At 40.4% G+C, this 14,859-nt stretch overlaps 1 long non-coding RNA gene across 1 annotated transcript; it reads left to right on the top strand.

Annotated features, from left to right (window-relative positions):
- Positions 1-7,892: 7,892 nt before the first annotated feature.
- LOC117030780 (uncharacterized) lies at positions 7,893-14,539 on the top strand. The gene is made up of 3 exons (XR_004424447.1): positions 7,893-8,289; positions 11,019-11,066; positions 14,094-14,539. It is a non-coding gene; the product is annotated as an uncharacterized LOC117030780 (long non-coding RNA).
- Positions 14,540-14,859: the final 320 nt, after the last annotated feature.

Genomic DNA, 14,859 nt, shown 5'->3' with positions numbered 1-14,859 from the left:
CCTGGGGGTGTAACCGAGTCCAGTTGGTGGACAGCGAACACAGCTGCAGTAAGTTTGTCCAGTTTATTTTTAGAACGCGGAAATTCCGCCTTTCTAAACTGACTCTCCCAAAGCGCTGCGTACTTCGCCCTCTGGCGGTAATCACCGGCAACTACAGCGCCTTGGTCACCCTTTTTCCCAGAAAGGGGTGGGGCTGCTTTTCTCCTCACCCCTTTAACTGATCCGCTAGCCAAGTGGGCATCTTTGGCGACTCCTTAAAAAGGCTGAGAATGTGGGACAGACATAGCCAGGGAGGTGGGCGTGCTCTACAGAAACAAGGGGCAGGAGACTGACTTCCCAGGATTTGACTAGTGAAACCCACACATACACTGAGGTGACCAGAGGACAGGAAAAAAAAGATGGTAACAAGCCAGTGCTACCAACTGCCCAGCTTTCTGCCCAGAGCAAAGCCGTGTGAGCAGGCAGCTGGTTAGCTTGGAGACAAAGGGGAGGGGTAAGAGCCAAGGGTTGGTATACAGCCAACGCTGCCAGGGACAGAAGCCAGTCCTGGGGTATGACAGGACTGGCTCCAAGCAGGGAGTGCTCTTTCTCAGAGATGACTGCTTTGGGTTTTGTAGAGAGAAGCCATTAGAACCATCTAATCCAGTTCTCCAGATTGTGATTCCACAGACTAGAAAAGCTTGATTCTGGCTCCAAGTAAACTGGTAGCCTTGCACTCCTGCAGAGAGACAATGGACACGTCTGCCTTGTAAATGGTACAGAACTCCACACAGTTATCCGGCTTTGTGGACGAATGGGACCAATGGAACTCGCCTCCACTACTGGGGGGAATGTAAATTAGTGCAAAGTGGCTTTGGAAAGTTTGTTATCCTTGAGGAATGTTGATTTTTGCATCCCAAACCCCAGTAAGTCCACTCCTGGTTATACAGCCAAGGGCCTGGTCTTCAAAATTCTGTGCACACATTCTCCCTTTCAAGAATATGAAGGTTGCAGTTTTCCTTTGTACATTCTAAACTATAGAACTTTAACATAGGTAGAACTTTTAAATAAACTTGCAAAGACTGTGATTTCCAGCATTATCATAATGTCAATACTTTAAAATAAAGCAGTTAGTCACTCTTTTAAATGTCTCCATGAGACTGTAAATGCCACAGTGATTTGATATCCACAATTATCCATTTAAAAAATACACAGGCTAGTTTTTCTTGAACAGTTGCACATTTTATATTGGTTCTTTTTCTCCTTGAACTTATATTTCCATTCTGCACAAGCCCGGGAATGCCTTCATGCACCCTGGTAAATACAGAGTACTGTGTGGAGTGGATCCATGACTTCTTCCCTGTCCACTCTCCGTGCCCTGTTCAGTTGAGTGAATGCAGGTCTGGGGTAGCTGGGTGATTTTCCAGGAAGACCCCGAACCAGCTGGGTGTTTTCCCAGCTCAGTGACCCACTAAGATTTAATTTCCTTCCATTGCCCTTTGTTTACTCATCAAGAAGGATCTGAACCAGGGTCCTAGCACGCAGGAGCACGTGTGCTTCTAGCCCTAACACTCTGAATAGATCGCTACTTACGTAAACATCGAGTAATTTCATGCACTAATCACCACTATATCGAGAGCTTATCATGTACCAGTAACTGTGCTGAGTGTTTTAGATACATACGTGCTCCATAATCTTCACAATGCAGTTTAACCTATTTACCATAGTATTAATATTAATTCATTTTACCAACAAAAAGAAACTGCCTTCAAAGACCAAAAATCTAGCTCCTCAAATAAAATTACTTGTTAACGTCCAGGAATTTAAAGGGCCAGGCAATATCGTTTTCCAGACGTTATCGATAATTTTCCACCAACAAAAAGCCACATTTGGAGAAGTTAAGATGTCTCCATGTTAATTGTATTGAGACTTGTTGAGAAGATGGTAACTAGGCACCAGGACATTTCTTAAATTCTTTCTGTAAAGCGCCTTTGGATTAACTAAAATCAAAACAGGATAGTAGGTGAGTGGAATAAATGATTGGGGTTCACAAAGTGTTTCAGGATACCAAATCCTGTCCCCACTCATCACGAATTTGGGATGTCGCAGAAGTGCAGGACAGCTTGGAAGAGGAACCGCTAGAGGGCGGCAGAGCACAGCGGACCCGGTCTGGTCCTGGGAAACCCAGACGCGCGGTCCACCCAAGTGAAAAAGGCTGGCAGAGAGCACATCAGACTGCCCGGCTTCTCACGAAGGGGCCGGGAGGCAGGTGCCTGGAGGAACGTTATGGACCAGCACTGTCCAATAGAAATATAATGTGAGCCACCATTCGTAATTTCAAATCTTCCAGTAGCCACTTACAGAAGGAAAAGAAACAGGTGGCGTTAATTTTTATATTTTGTATTTACCCCCACATATCCAAAATATCATTTTAGCATGTAATTAATATTAAAAGGTATTGATACCTTACTTTTTTTCGTATTTGGTCTTTGAAATCCGATGTGTATTTTCTATTTACATCACTTCGCATTTCAAGGGTTCAATAGCCACTTGCGACTACAGATATTTAATACCCAGTAGGTAGGTACTTCCTGCAGGACAAGGGCCTTAGGAGGATTGCAGTATCATCCCAGGGAGAAAGAAGGTCAGGCCAAGGACTTCTCCTGGCCCTACCTACAGTCACCCTGTGGCTCCAACACCTCCTATAAATATTTCTGCCAGGGCACTGCTATTTCTCTCTTCACTTCTCAGGCCTCCTCCTTGCTCCACCAGAGTTGCTTTCTAAAGTTCCCAGATTGGGAAAATTTCATGGCTCCTCCTGTCCCCTCTGCTCCCCTGTGGTTTGAGACCAGAACTGTTTGGGTTTGCAGAGGTTCAAGAGTTTAGATGGCTTCAGGTCCAAAGAGCACAATGATTGGGAAAACTCAACAACTTGATTCTAGACCCAGTTTTCCACTGAGAGAGAGGCAGATCTGCATAGAGGTGAGAACAGGCTGTGGTCTTCCCCAAGCCTCGTGTGGATCCCAGCTCTGGTGCCCTTGGGCAAATGGCTTAAAGCTGTCTTGGTGCCTCAGTTTCCTTGTCTGTAAAATGGGAATAATAATAGCTATCCAATAGGCTTGTTGTGAGGATTAAATGAGATAAAGTTGTATTTGGCACATAATAAAAGCTAAATAAATGTTAACTTTAAAAAATCTACATTTGTATAACTGCATTTCAACACTTTTAAACAATTATTATTTGACAAAATATATAAGCTACTGAGAACTGACAGCTGCTGTGCTGGGCCTGGCGTTGCTCTGATCAAACCTTGTGGTGCCTGGATTGGTCTGTTATAACATCACCTCCTGTCAACTTCAGCCAAATAACAGATCCCATCATTACCAGTCTGCCAACTAAAATTTTTAAACAACATGAAGAAAAAGATTATCAATTAAAATGCCTTTGAAAACAATTTTGTTTTTTGCTAATAAATGGCTAATGTTTATTATTCAATAATAAGCAAAGTGTCAGGTGATTTTCTTTTCCTTTTATAAACATGCTTTAGCACATTTCATTCCCACAACAACTTTATGAATTAGATGCTATATTTTATAGATGAGGAGACGGGTCACACAGCTAGGAAGTAGCATAAGTAAGCTGCAGACCCAGACAATCTACTTTTCACCAGAAAAATCTATTCCTTCAACCCTTCAGAGTCACCTTAAAAGCTCTCACCTCTGTAAAGCCCTTTTAACTGCCCCAGTCCTCCCCCAACCCATCATGTGCTCCTAGGCCCTTGGTTCAGGCCTCTTGTCATCTGTCACGTGACATCACCCCGAGTTATGCTGGAATCTAGTTCCTCATACCAGGGTGTCAGCCTCCTGCCTGGTGACAAGGCCCAGACCCAGGCCCAGACTAGGAAGCCCAACAGACCGAAGTTTGATTTCTGGCTCTGCCACCTACTTTGTGGGGTGCCTTAAACCAAAGGCTTAATTCACTGTACCTCCAAGGCGTCAGAGTGCTTTTGGTAATATGTGTAAAGTTTCTAACACATATAGATGTTTTATAAATCATGGTTTCTTACCATCAAGACAATGGCTATGCTGTGTTTGTCTCTGAATTAAAAAATAAGGTTTTTCACAATCACGAAATGACATAATCAGTAAATTGATCTGGACGGCAATTTGGTTACAGCATAAACACTTTAAATACACTTGCCCTTTGACCCAGCAATTCCACTTCTAGGGAATTACTTGAAAATATATTCCCACAGGTCCCCTCTTCTCCCCTGTGGTTTGAGACCAGAACTTATATATGCATAAGATATTCATTGTAACAAAAGATTAGACACCACCACAATGTTCAACACTAGGGAATTGTTTAAACAAATTGCAATATACCCATCAGATGGGACGCTATGAAATCATCAACAAGAATGACATGGCTCTATGTACAGTGGGATGAACCACTTTCCAGATTTTTTTTAAAAATGAGCAAAGGGCACAACAAGTGGAAAATGTTACAATTTGTGTAAAAACTAAAGAGAAAGGCTGTATATGTAAGTACTTACGTATGCATTGAGTATCTCTGAAAGGAACTGCCAGAAATTGCTTTCGTATATGCTCTCTGGGTAGGGAGCTGTCGGGCTGGGTTTCAGACATGGGAAGGAGGCTGACTTTTCACTGACTGCCCTTTTTGAATATTGTGTGATATGCATGTATATTGATTACATTTTTAATTAATTTAAAAGTAAAAATGAACACCTGGAGATATTCAATCTCAGTCATAACACTTTCTCAAAAAATATATAGAAATATCCAGCAGATATATGAAAAGATGTTCGATATCACTAATCATTAGAGACATGCAAAACCACAGTGAGATATCCCCTCACACTCAGAATGGCTGTCATCAAAATGAGAAATGCTAACAAGTGTTGGGGAGGATGTGGAGAAAAGAGAACTCTGTGTACTCTTGGTGGGAATGCAAATTGGTGCAGCCACTCTGGGAAATAGTATGGAGTTTCCTCAAAAAAATTACAAATAGAACTAGCATGCGATCCCAGCAATTCCGCTTCTGGGTATATGTTCAAAGGAAATTAAAACAGGATAATGAAGAGATATCTGCACTCCTATGTTTATTGCAGTATTATTGACAATAGCCAAGACACAAAGCAACCTAAATATCCATTGATGGATGAATGAGTAAAGAAAATGTGGTGTACAGCCTTTAAGAATTACCTGCAAGAAAACTACGCAAAGCAGGTCTCCAGCCAAGAGCCCTGACCTGTGCTGTCCAATGTCTCTCTCATTATGCTGTCTTTTATTTTTTCATTAGATGGGCTGTCCTTTCCTTAATTTCTGTATGGGACTCTGAATCTTCAGCTGTGGTGTCATATTGGTTTTGTTCCTGTTTTTAAATTAAGTCTCTGGTTGAACCCGTGTCGTGAATATATTACATAAATACATTTTGGTTTAAAAAAAGAAGAGAAAATGTGGTGTAAATATATATACAATGGAATATTATTCAGCCATAAAAATAAGGAAATTTTGCCATTTGCAACATCATGGGTGAACTTTGAGCACATTATGCTAGGTGAAATAAGTGAGACACAGAAAGACCATTGCTGTGCAATCTTACTTATATGTGGAATCTTAAAACAAAACAAAACAAAACAAAATAAACAAACAAACAAACGAAAAACCAGACTCTTAGAAACAGAGAATATATTGGTGGTTACCAGAGATTGAAGGGTTGGCAAAATGGGTGGAGGTGGTCAGAGGGTACAAACTTCCAGTTATAAGAGGAATAAGGTCTGAGGATCTAATTAACGTACCGTATAGTGACTATAGTTAACAATACTGTGTTATACACTTGCAAGTTGCTAAGAGAGTAAATCTTAAAAGTTCTCACCATATACACACAAAGAAGGTAACTAACTATGTGAGGTGATGATGTGTTAACTAATCTTATTGTGGTAATCATTTTGTAAATAAACATATACCAAATCATGACACGTGTCATTGGGGGAAGTGATTGAATGAACTGGGGAGTCCAGCATGAGAAGGGAGCCACAGGCCATGAGCTACGCGTAACTGCGGTTGCTCTGACTCAGAGAGCTTAGGGTGGCCATGCTGGTATACCCTCTGTCCCTGGCTCAGTCTGCTCCAACCCAGCTGGTCTCTGTGCTGGTCCTTGGACATGCCAGCTGGGCTCCTACCTCAGGGCCTTTGCACCTGCTGTTACCTCTGCCTGGAACAGCAACACTTTGCCTGGAACACTTTCCGAATACATCCTCATCTCCTTCAGGTTTTTACTCGAATGTTATCGTCTCCATTAGGCCTTCCCTGCCAATCTGTTTAAAATAACAACATCTGCCTCCCAGCATTACCCAGTCCCCTTTCTTACTTTGTCTTTCTCCATAACACATTTATCATCATCTAATAAAACCTATTTTACATTTAAGAAGTCTTAGGTTTGATTTGAATGGATACTGTGTTCACATGGTTCAAGATGAAAAGTTGTGCGCAGTCTTTTGCTATTACAAATAGCACTGCAATCCGTAACCTTGTGCCTACATCACTTCACTGCACAGAGGAAGCACTAGCCTAAAGTCCCAGAAGTGACATTTCTGGGTCAAGGGGTAAATGCGTTTATAATTTTATCTTATTTATTCTTGTTTTCCTGCTCGCCTCACTAGAATGTAAGCTCCAGGAGCGAACAGGAATTTAAACTTCAAAGCTTAGCACATTGTAGGTGCTCAATAAAAAACACGTTGAATGATGAAGGAATGAACCCGTTCCTGGAAGCCTGAAGACAGACTCCTGAGGACCATTCCAGTCTGCCTCCTGCCCAGCCTCAGGGCTCTGGATCCTTAGAAACCCTTGAACTCAACACATAGTCCTGCCGGTCCCACACCCCCGCCAGAAATCAAAAGCCTTTTCCTCAGCACATAGAGGGGTGCCATTCTAAGGCTGGTTGTTCTCTTCCTCTGCTTCCCTTACTTCACCCAGGAAGGCATTTTAAAAATATGTCTACTAGGCTGCATGCCTCATTTCACCTCTCAATTCCCTTCCCTGACTACAGTTTCCTCTTTTCTAAACATTTACAAAAATCACTACATGCTTGGAGAATGATTAGGTGGCAGAGAGACTGGGCTAATTTTCAAAACTGAAATTCATTCATGGAGTGAGGGTTTATTTGTGCCTGGCCCTGAGCTGGCAATGAGAATAGACGATGAGAATGTGACGAAAGTTGTCCCTGCATCAGGGGTTCATGAGTCACAGGGAGAGAGCACCCAGAACATTTCCTTGAGGGCAGGGACTCAGCATCCACCCCCACAAAAATGAGCTGGCTGATGTTTGAGTCCTTCAGGCCTCTAGGGCAACAGTGAAGACTTGACCTGAATAATTCTCTGATTTTCCTCTCACCTGTCAAAAGGACTGTTTTTGTTGGTTGGTTGGTTGATTGACCTTTGGTTTCATGTTTCTGGGAGTGTCTATTGATATTTGTCTGAGTCAACTGTTTTACTGTTTTACTTGGCCATTCTGATTCTAGGTGTTTCCCTTTGGGCCTATTGGGGAAAACCCAGACAGCAGTAGGACTTTCCCCATTGGCTCCCAGTTTCCCTCACAATGGGGAGAAGAAGAAGGGGCTAAAATATGGAGCTGGACTGACCTGGATTCAGACCCTGGCTTGACAATTTAGTATGAGGTTGGTGCAAAATGATCGCGGTTTTTACAATTATTTTTAACGTTTTAAATCGCAATAACTTTTGCACCAAACTAATATAGTTATGCGGTCTCAGAATGCTAAGGTCAAAGCTCCCCTCATCTTGTGTTCCATACTTCCTGCCTTCCTGCCCCTCCTATAACCAGCCACCACAATAAAGAGGAGGAAAAGGGTAAAGTTCAGAACTTATCACCCAAAACTGGAGAGAAGATTCCATGACGGCAATCAGTGTGCCGCAGGCCAGGCTACCTCCTTCATCTTCGTGGTCAAGTGGGCTCTTTATAACAAAACCTGGAATCCATGGCTGCTGGTCATCCCGGAGGGCCTTTTGTGTTTGCAACTTCAAGCATGTTTTGGCTCCGAACCTAAACTTTCTGGATTTTCTGAGAAGTTCAGATATAAATTAGAGTATTGTTTGGATCTCTTTAATCCCACCCAGCACGCAAATATCCGTGATATGTGTAACCAAGGGCGCTCTTACTAAACTTCAGTAAACAGAAAAGGACAGAAGATTCCTAGACATTGGACACCTGCCTCAGTGTTTCTGCTGCAGTGACAGATCCCAAATTTCTATATGGACTGAACCACCAAAGCAAGGTACTTTAAGATCAAAAGAAACTGGAGAGTCTTGTTTTTTTTTTTAATTCATAGTTTTATTTTGTTTTGTTTTTTAAATTTTATTGGGGAACAGTGTGTTTCTCTAGGGCCCAAGTCGTTGTCCTTTAATCCAGCCGTGGAGGGCGCAGCCCAGCTCCAAGTCCAGTCACTGTCTTCAATCGTTAGTTGCAGGGGCCACGGCCCACCATCCCATGTGGGAATCAAAGCAGCGACCTTGTTGTTCAGAGCTCATGCTCTATCTAACCAACTGAGCCATCCAGCCGCCCCTGGGGAGTCTTTTGATTCTAAAGAAACTGAAGATTTGAAAGAGCTTGAAGCAGCCTGAACTGGAAGACTACCCAATGGTTATTTCAGGAGACAATAGTGATTAAGGGTTTGGTTTTGAAGGAGGCACCAAACACCCTCTGCAGATCTGAGATGGTGACTGAATCAGTAGAGAGAGAAATGTCATTTCAAATCCCTGAACTGGTGCTGTCCAAAGTGGAGTATTCCACTGTAGCCTGGGAGAGATTTAGGAGACAGACCAACTACTGAAACCTATAGACCTTATTTGGATTCTGACTCAAACAAACCAATTATAAAAAAGGAACAAATAGGGGACATTTAGAGAAACTTGAAAACTGATTAGATACTTGAGATTGAGCAGATCCTTATGACACATAATATCCAAGAAACCACAGAACTAACCCAGACACACATTGGAAAGAACTACCGGGGTGATAACTGTTTGCCTGGAACTAGTTGCTTTAAATTAGAACAGGAAAACAGAGGGCTCTGATGTCAGAGTCTTAAAAACGTCTTCAATGGGGTAAGACCTTCTGTAGTAGCCTGTGTAGTTGAAGCTGAGTGATGGATCCGTGAGGTTCACGTTGCTGTTCTTTCTACCTCTGCATATGTTTGAATTTTTCTATAATAAAAGTCAAATAAAATAAGGCCAAAAAATGGAATATCTCAAATGTTAATATCAAATACATTTCTCTCTCCTATCAAATATACTTCTCTCTCCTTACCTATCATCAATTGCTTCAAATCATGCCACACATTTGTTTACTTCATAATTGAATCACAATTTTTTGATAAAATTTTGTGTTTTTCCTGGAGCTTCTTGGCACCTTTCCCATTCCTTTCTGAGAGGAGAAATATGTGCCTTTTTTACCATATGACTAAGAGCTTCTAGCTTCTCAATTGTATTATCTGTTGGCTGGAATTCACTTTATTCTTAAAGATATATATACATATATATATATGTAATTTTTTTTTTTTTACAGTTAACCAGAAACAAGTTTATTCAAGAGATGAATTCAACACAGGCTACTGTAGAAGGTCTTACCCCACTGAAGACATTTTTAGGACGCTGTTATCAGAGCCTTCTGTTTTCCTGTTCCAATTTAAATCAAATACTTTCAGGCAAACAGTTATCACCCCGGTAGTTCTTTCCAATGCGTGTCTGGGTTAGTTCTATTGTTTCTTGGATATTATGTATCATAAGTCAGGCTCCCCAGAAGCAGAGCCTGACAAGAACTGTGGTGAAAGTGAGACCACTCTCTCAATTAATCATCCTCACCAGGATAGAGCAAGGGAAGAACACTAAGCAAGGAAATATTTTTGCATGAGACGAACTTCAGCCTGGTCTCACGGAGATTCGGAGATTCTGGAATTTGTCTGCCTTGAGATAGGGGGACATTTTGTGCAGCAACACACAACAGCTGGGTGAAGGGTGCACCAGAATAATGAAGGGGATTTGAGAACACCCGCTGCTATTCCAGTGGTTCTCAAACTCATTAAAACTCAGATCCCTGGGCCCCACCCCCAGAGTTTCTGATTCACTAGGTCTGGGGTGGGGCCTGAGAATATGCATTTCTAACATTGCCAGATTCTGCTCCTGGAACTATACTTTGAGAATCAAATCACTATATCATATGTTCCTTTTTTTGTTTTCCTGGAGTACAAACACAAGTAAATTTTTTCAGCAAGAGTACATTGCAAGTAAACTTTATTTGTTCTCATAAGTCTATTTTGCTCCTACACTTGTTTTTTAGTTTGGCTGGTTCAAAACATTTCTCCTCAGGATTTTGCAGGTCATTGTTTATAAGTTTCTGGCTTTAGAAAAGCATGATGCTAATTTGATCTTTATTTCCTTATAGATAACCTGCTTGTTTGCTTTCAACTTCCAGAAGCTGTTAGACTTTCTGAAACCTAATGAGACTCTAGGCTGCATGTTTTTTCTTTGATTCTACTAGCATTTAACAAGCACTTTTAATATAAAGACTTCTTTTCCTCATTGCTCTGGGGAAATTTTCTTTTATTATCTCTCTGATTATTTTCTTGCCTCTCTTTTCCCTTTTCTCTCTGGAATTCTTATTACACAGATATCAGGTCTCTTAAATTGACTCTGTATGACTTGATAGTTTCCCCCTCATTTAAAAAAATTTTTTGTCTCTTTATTCTTGGTGAATTCTATGACTTTTGCTTCTAGACATTTTAAAAGTAAATTTTTTATTTTGGAATAATTTTAGATTTATAGAGAAGTTGCAAAGATAATACAGAGAAGTCCTATAAACGCTTCACTCACTTTCCTCTAATGTTAGCATCTTACATAACCATAGTACATCAAAACTAAGAAATGAACATTCATACATTAATATTACTGAAACTCCAGATTTTATTCAAATTTCAAGTTTTCCCACTAATATCCTTTTCTGTTCCAGGACCTGAATCCAGTACCACATTGTATTTAGTCATCATGTCTCCTGATGGTTAGTTTCTCAGTCTTTCTTTGTTTTGTGTCTTTTTTTTTTTTAAATCACTTTGACAGTTTTGAAGAGTACTAGTCAAGTATTTTGTAGAACATTCCTCAATTTCGATTTTTTTCTCATGATTAGACTGGAGGGAGAATAGCACAAAGGTGAAGTAGCCCTCTCATCACATGATATCAGCTGGTGACCGTAACCTTGATCACCTGATTAAAGCAGTTTGTTAGATTTTGCCACTGTAAAGTTATTATTTTTTTCCTTTCCATACTCTATTCTTTGGAAGAAAGTCACTAAATCTAGCGCACATTCATGGCAGGAGAGCCAATTAAGCTCCATCTGGAGAGGAGAGTAGCTACATATGTTATTTGGAATTCTGCTGTAAGGAAGATTTGTCCCTTCTCCCCATGTCGTATTTATTTATTCAATCATTTATTTAGATCAGCCTGGACTCATGTATATTTATTTTAGACTTTAGCTTATCTTCCAACTACATTATTTATTTTGTTGTTCAAATTGTCTTAGATTTGGCTATTGAGAGCTCTTTCAGGTTGGCTTCTGTGTCCCTTTGACACTCCCCATCCTGATTTATTTAAGTACTTCCTTATTTTCTGGCACTAACTTCTGAACTGTCAAATTGCACTTTTTATTTTGGCAATTGTATTTTTCATTTCTCAGAACTTTTTCCTATTTTCCGATTAATCCTTTTTATTAGCAGCCCTTTCTTGTTATGGACTCGATATAATCTAACATTAGAATTCACTTCTAAGCTTGATGCTGTAAATGTTGTTTATTGGATTTAAGTGATCAGAATTACTCTCTAAAGTACAAGAGACTTAATTACAATTGCAGAACATATGTAAGTATGATAACTTGGCAATGTAACTAATAGTATAAATGTCAGAATCAGAAAGTTAGGAGAGGTGAAACTGAGTACAGGTTCTAATTTGATTTTACATAAATCATGAAATTTTACATAAATCATGAGATATAGCTAAAGTGCATGGAACTGCAGATAAATGTTTTAAATAATTATTGAGCTTGAAGAAATAATTTCTAGAAGAATAAACTAACACTGTAACGAACACAATGTTGAAAGAATTGGAAGAAGAGCCGTAGCGTAGGTGAGCAGGTTTCTTCATAATTTTCATGAGCGGAGTCAATACATATTAATTCAATTAATCAAGAATGGAGGTATATGCATATTAATCAGGTTTGTGGTGAAAGCCACCACACCTCAAAGCAGAAAAGATTGTGGGGTTTCCTTTGGAGAGGGGGTCTATTCCTTTAGAAATAGGATGGAGCAACACTGAGTCCTTAGTTAACAATTCTGTATTGAAGCATTTAGGAAAAAAACATGTATTACTTTGATAAAAATATTCTATAAAAGTGATTTCAGTGTATGTAAATGTTGAATGCAAAGCATACCGGTGCTTGATAGAATGTACAGGGTGGGAAGAGAAATGACGGGGCTAGATGAGGTGCAATGTGTGTAGGGTCTTGGCTGCAGAAAACAACCCACCGTGGGTAGGTGGGGTTCCCAGAGGCAGGGTCCCTGTTTTCTGCTCCTTCAGCATGTTTATTCATCTAACAATTTATCTAAAACTGGCTGAGCTTCAGACCCTGTTTTGGCTCAGAGCCTCTGGAGCTCTCTTTGCCCTTGGCGTTTAAACCAATCCTTACAAAAGACTGCTCACCCTAGAGCTGGCACTCCTCACCATGGGAAGGGTCTAGCGTCCAGGTGCATTTTCCTTTTCAGGATGAAGGAGGTTGGGGGCGGGGGTCGGGATTCCTAGGAGGTATGGTAACCAACCCTCCTGGTTTGCTCACCAGTGTCCCAGTTTTAAAACTGAAAGTCCTTCATCTCAGGAAAACTCTCTGTCCTGCGCAAACCTGGGCATTTGGTTACCATTTCCAAGGGGGCAGTACTAGCCCCGCCTCTCACTTCTCCTCCGTCTTTGTTCTGTTGGAAACCAAGGCACCCATGGCTTATGGGTGTCACCTCTAGAGCATACAGCATGATCTGCTGTCTGAATTTTGGAGGGTCTGCAGTCGTAGGGTAGGTGGAGCACATCAGGGAGCAGGTGATGCTGATTTCTGCATGGCTAGGGTGAAGGGAAGAATGGGCTCCAATGGAGGGTAGTAGGAGGGCTAGGGGGTAGGGTAGATTAAGGTAAGGTGGTTTCTTAGCCTCCAAAATTGGATGACTGGGGAACATTAGAGTTTGACCTTGGGAGGAGACCAGATTGTTATACCCACCTCATTCTTTAAAATACACTTATTTAATAAGTATTTATTGAGCACCTACTATGTACCATGCTCTTATTACTGGGTTACATTACAATCATTCATTATTGCAATGGCTAGGATCTCTGGTATCAAGTTAAAAAGAAGTAGTGAGAACTGAGATCCTTGCCTTATTCCTGATCTTAAGGGCAACACATTCAGAAAAGTACAGAGATTCCCTATATGTCCCCTACCCCCACACATATATAGCCTCCCTCACTGTCAACATCCTGCATCACAGTGCTACATTTGTTACAATTGATGAACAGACATTACACATCATTATCACTCAAAGTCCATTGTTTACATAGGGTTCACTTTGGATGTTGTACATTTTATGAATGTGGACAAATTCATAATGACACGTATTCACCGATATAGTATCGTACAGTATTTTTACTGTCCTAAAAATCATTTGTGATCATCTATTCATCCCTGCCCTCCCTCTCAATGTCTGGCAACTACTGATCTTTTTACTGTCTCTATAGTTTTGCCTTTTCCAGAATGTCATATAGAGTCATAAAGTATATAGCCTTTTCACAGTGGCTTCTTTCACTTGGTAATATGCATTTAAGGTTCCTCCATGTCTTTTCATGATTTGATATCTCATTTGTTTTTAGCACTGAATAATATTTTATTGTCTGGACGTACTCCAGTTTATTTTTCCATTCACCTACTGAAAGACATCTTGGTTGCTTCCAAATTTGGGCAATTATGACTAAAGCTGCTATAAACATCTCTATGCAGGTTCTCGTATGGACATGAATTTTCAACTCTGGGTAAATACCAAGAAGCATGACTGCTGGAGCATATGGAAAGAGTATGTTTAGTTTTGTAAGAAACCAACAAACTGTCTTCCAAAGTGGCTGTACCATTTTGCATTCTTACCAGCAATGAAGGATACTTTCTGTTTCTCCACATCTCTGCCAGCATTTGGTGTAGCCAGTGTTTTAGCTTTTATTCTTTCTAATAGGTGTTAGTAGTATCTCATTGCTGTTTTAATTTGCATTTCCCTGATGACATATGGTGCGGAGCATCTTCATAAGCTTATTTGCCATCTGTATAGCTTCTTTGGTGAAGTGTCGCTTCTTTTAGGGGACTGAAATTACATGATTTTGTTCACAAGTCAGAAAGGCAATTTTTTCTCTTTAGTCTTCAAATTAGAGAATTTAGATCTATCTTCAAAGTCACTCACTCTTTCTTCTGCTGCCACAAATTTATAGTAAGCCCAACTAGTGAATTTTTCATTTCAAATATTTTGAGCTTTAAATTTTCCATTGTATTTTATTTCTTTCCATTTCTGTGCTGAAATTTACCCTTCTGCACAGTCACTATGAGCCTATTTTCCTTTATGTTGTTGAACGTGTTTATAACATGGACTTAAAATTCTTGTGTCTGGATTTTGTCATCTTCCTATGGAGAGTGTTGACTTTTGTTCTAGTAGGCAGTTAAATTATTGGCTGATCATCCTGAACTGTGGAAGCTCAATTTTATGCTTTGTTGAGGCAGATAT

This window comes from Rhinolophus ferrumequinum, chromosome 11 (assembly GCF_004115265.2).
Source record: "Rhinolophus ferrumequinum isolate MPI-CBG mRhiFer1 chromosome 11, mRhiFer1_v1.p, whole genome shotgun sequence".
In the NCBI taxonomy this organism is placed as follows: domain Eukaryota; kingdom Metazoa; phylum Chordata; class Mammalia; order Chiroptera; family Rhinolophidae; genus Rhinolophus; species Rhinolophus ferrumequinum.
Note: the sequence above shows the minus strand (reverse complement) of the source record. Positions and strands in the feature narration are given on the sequence as shown.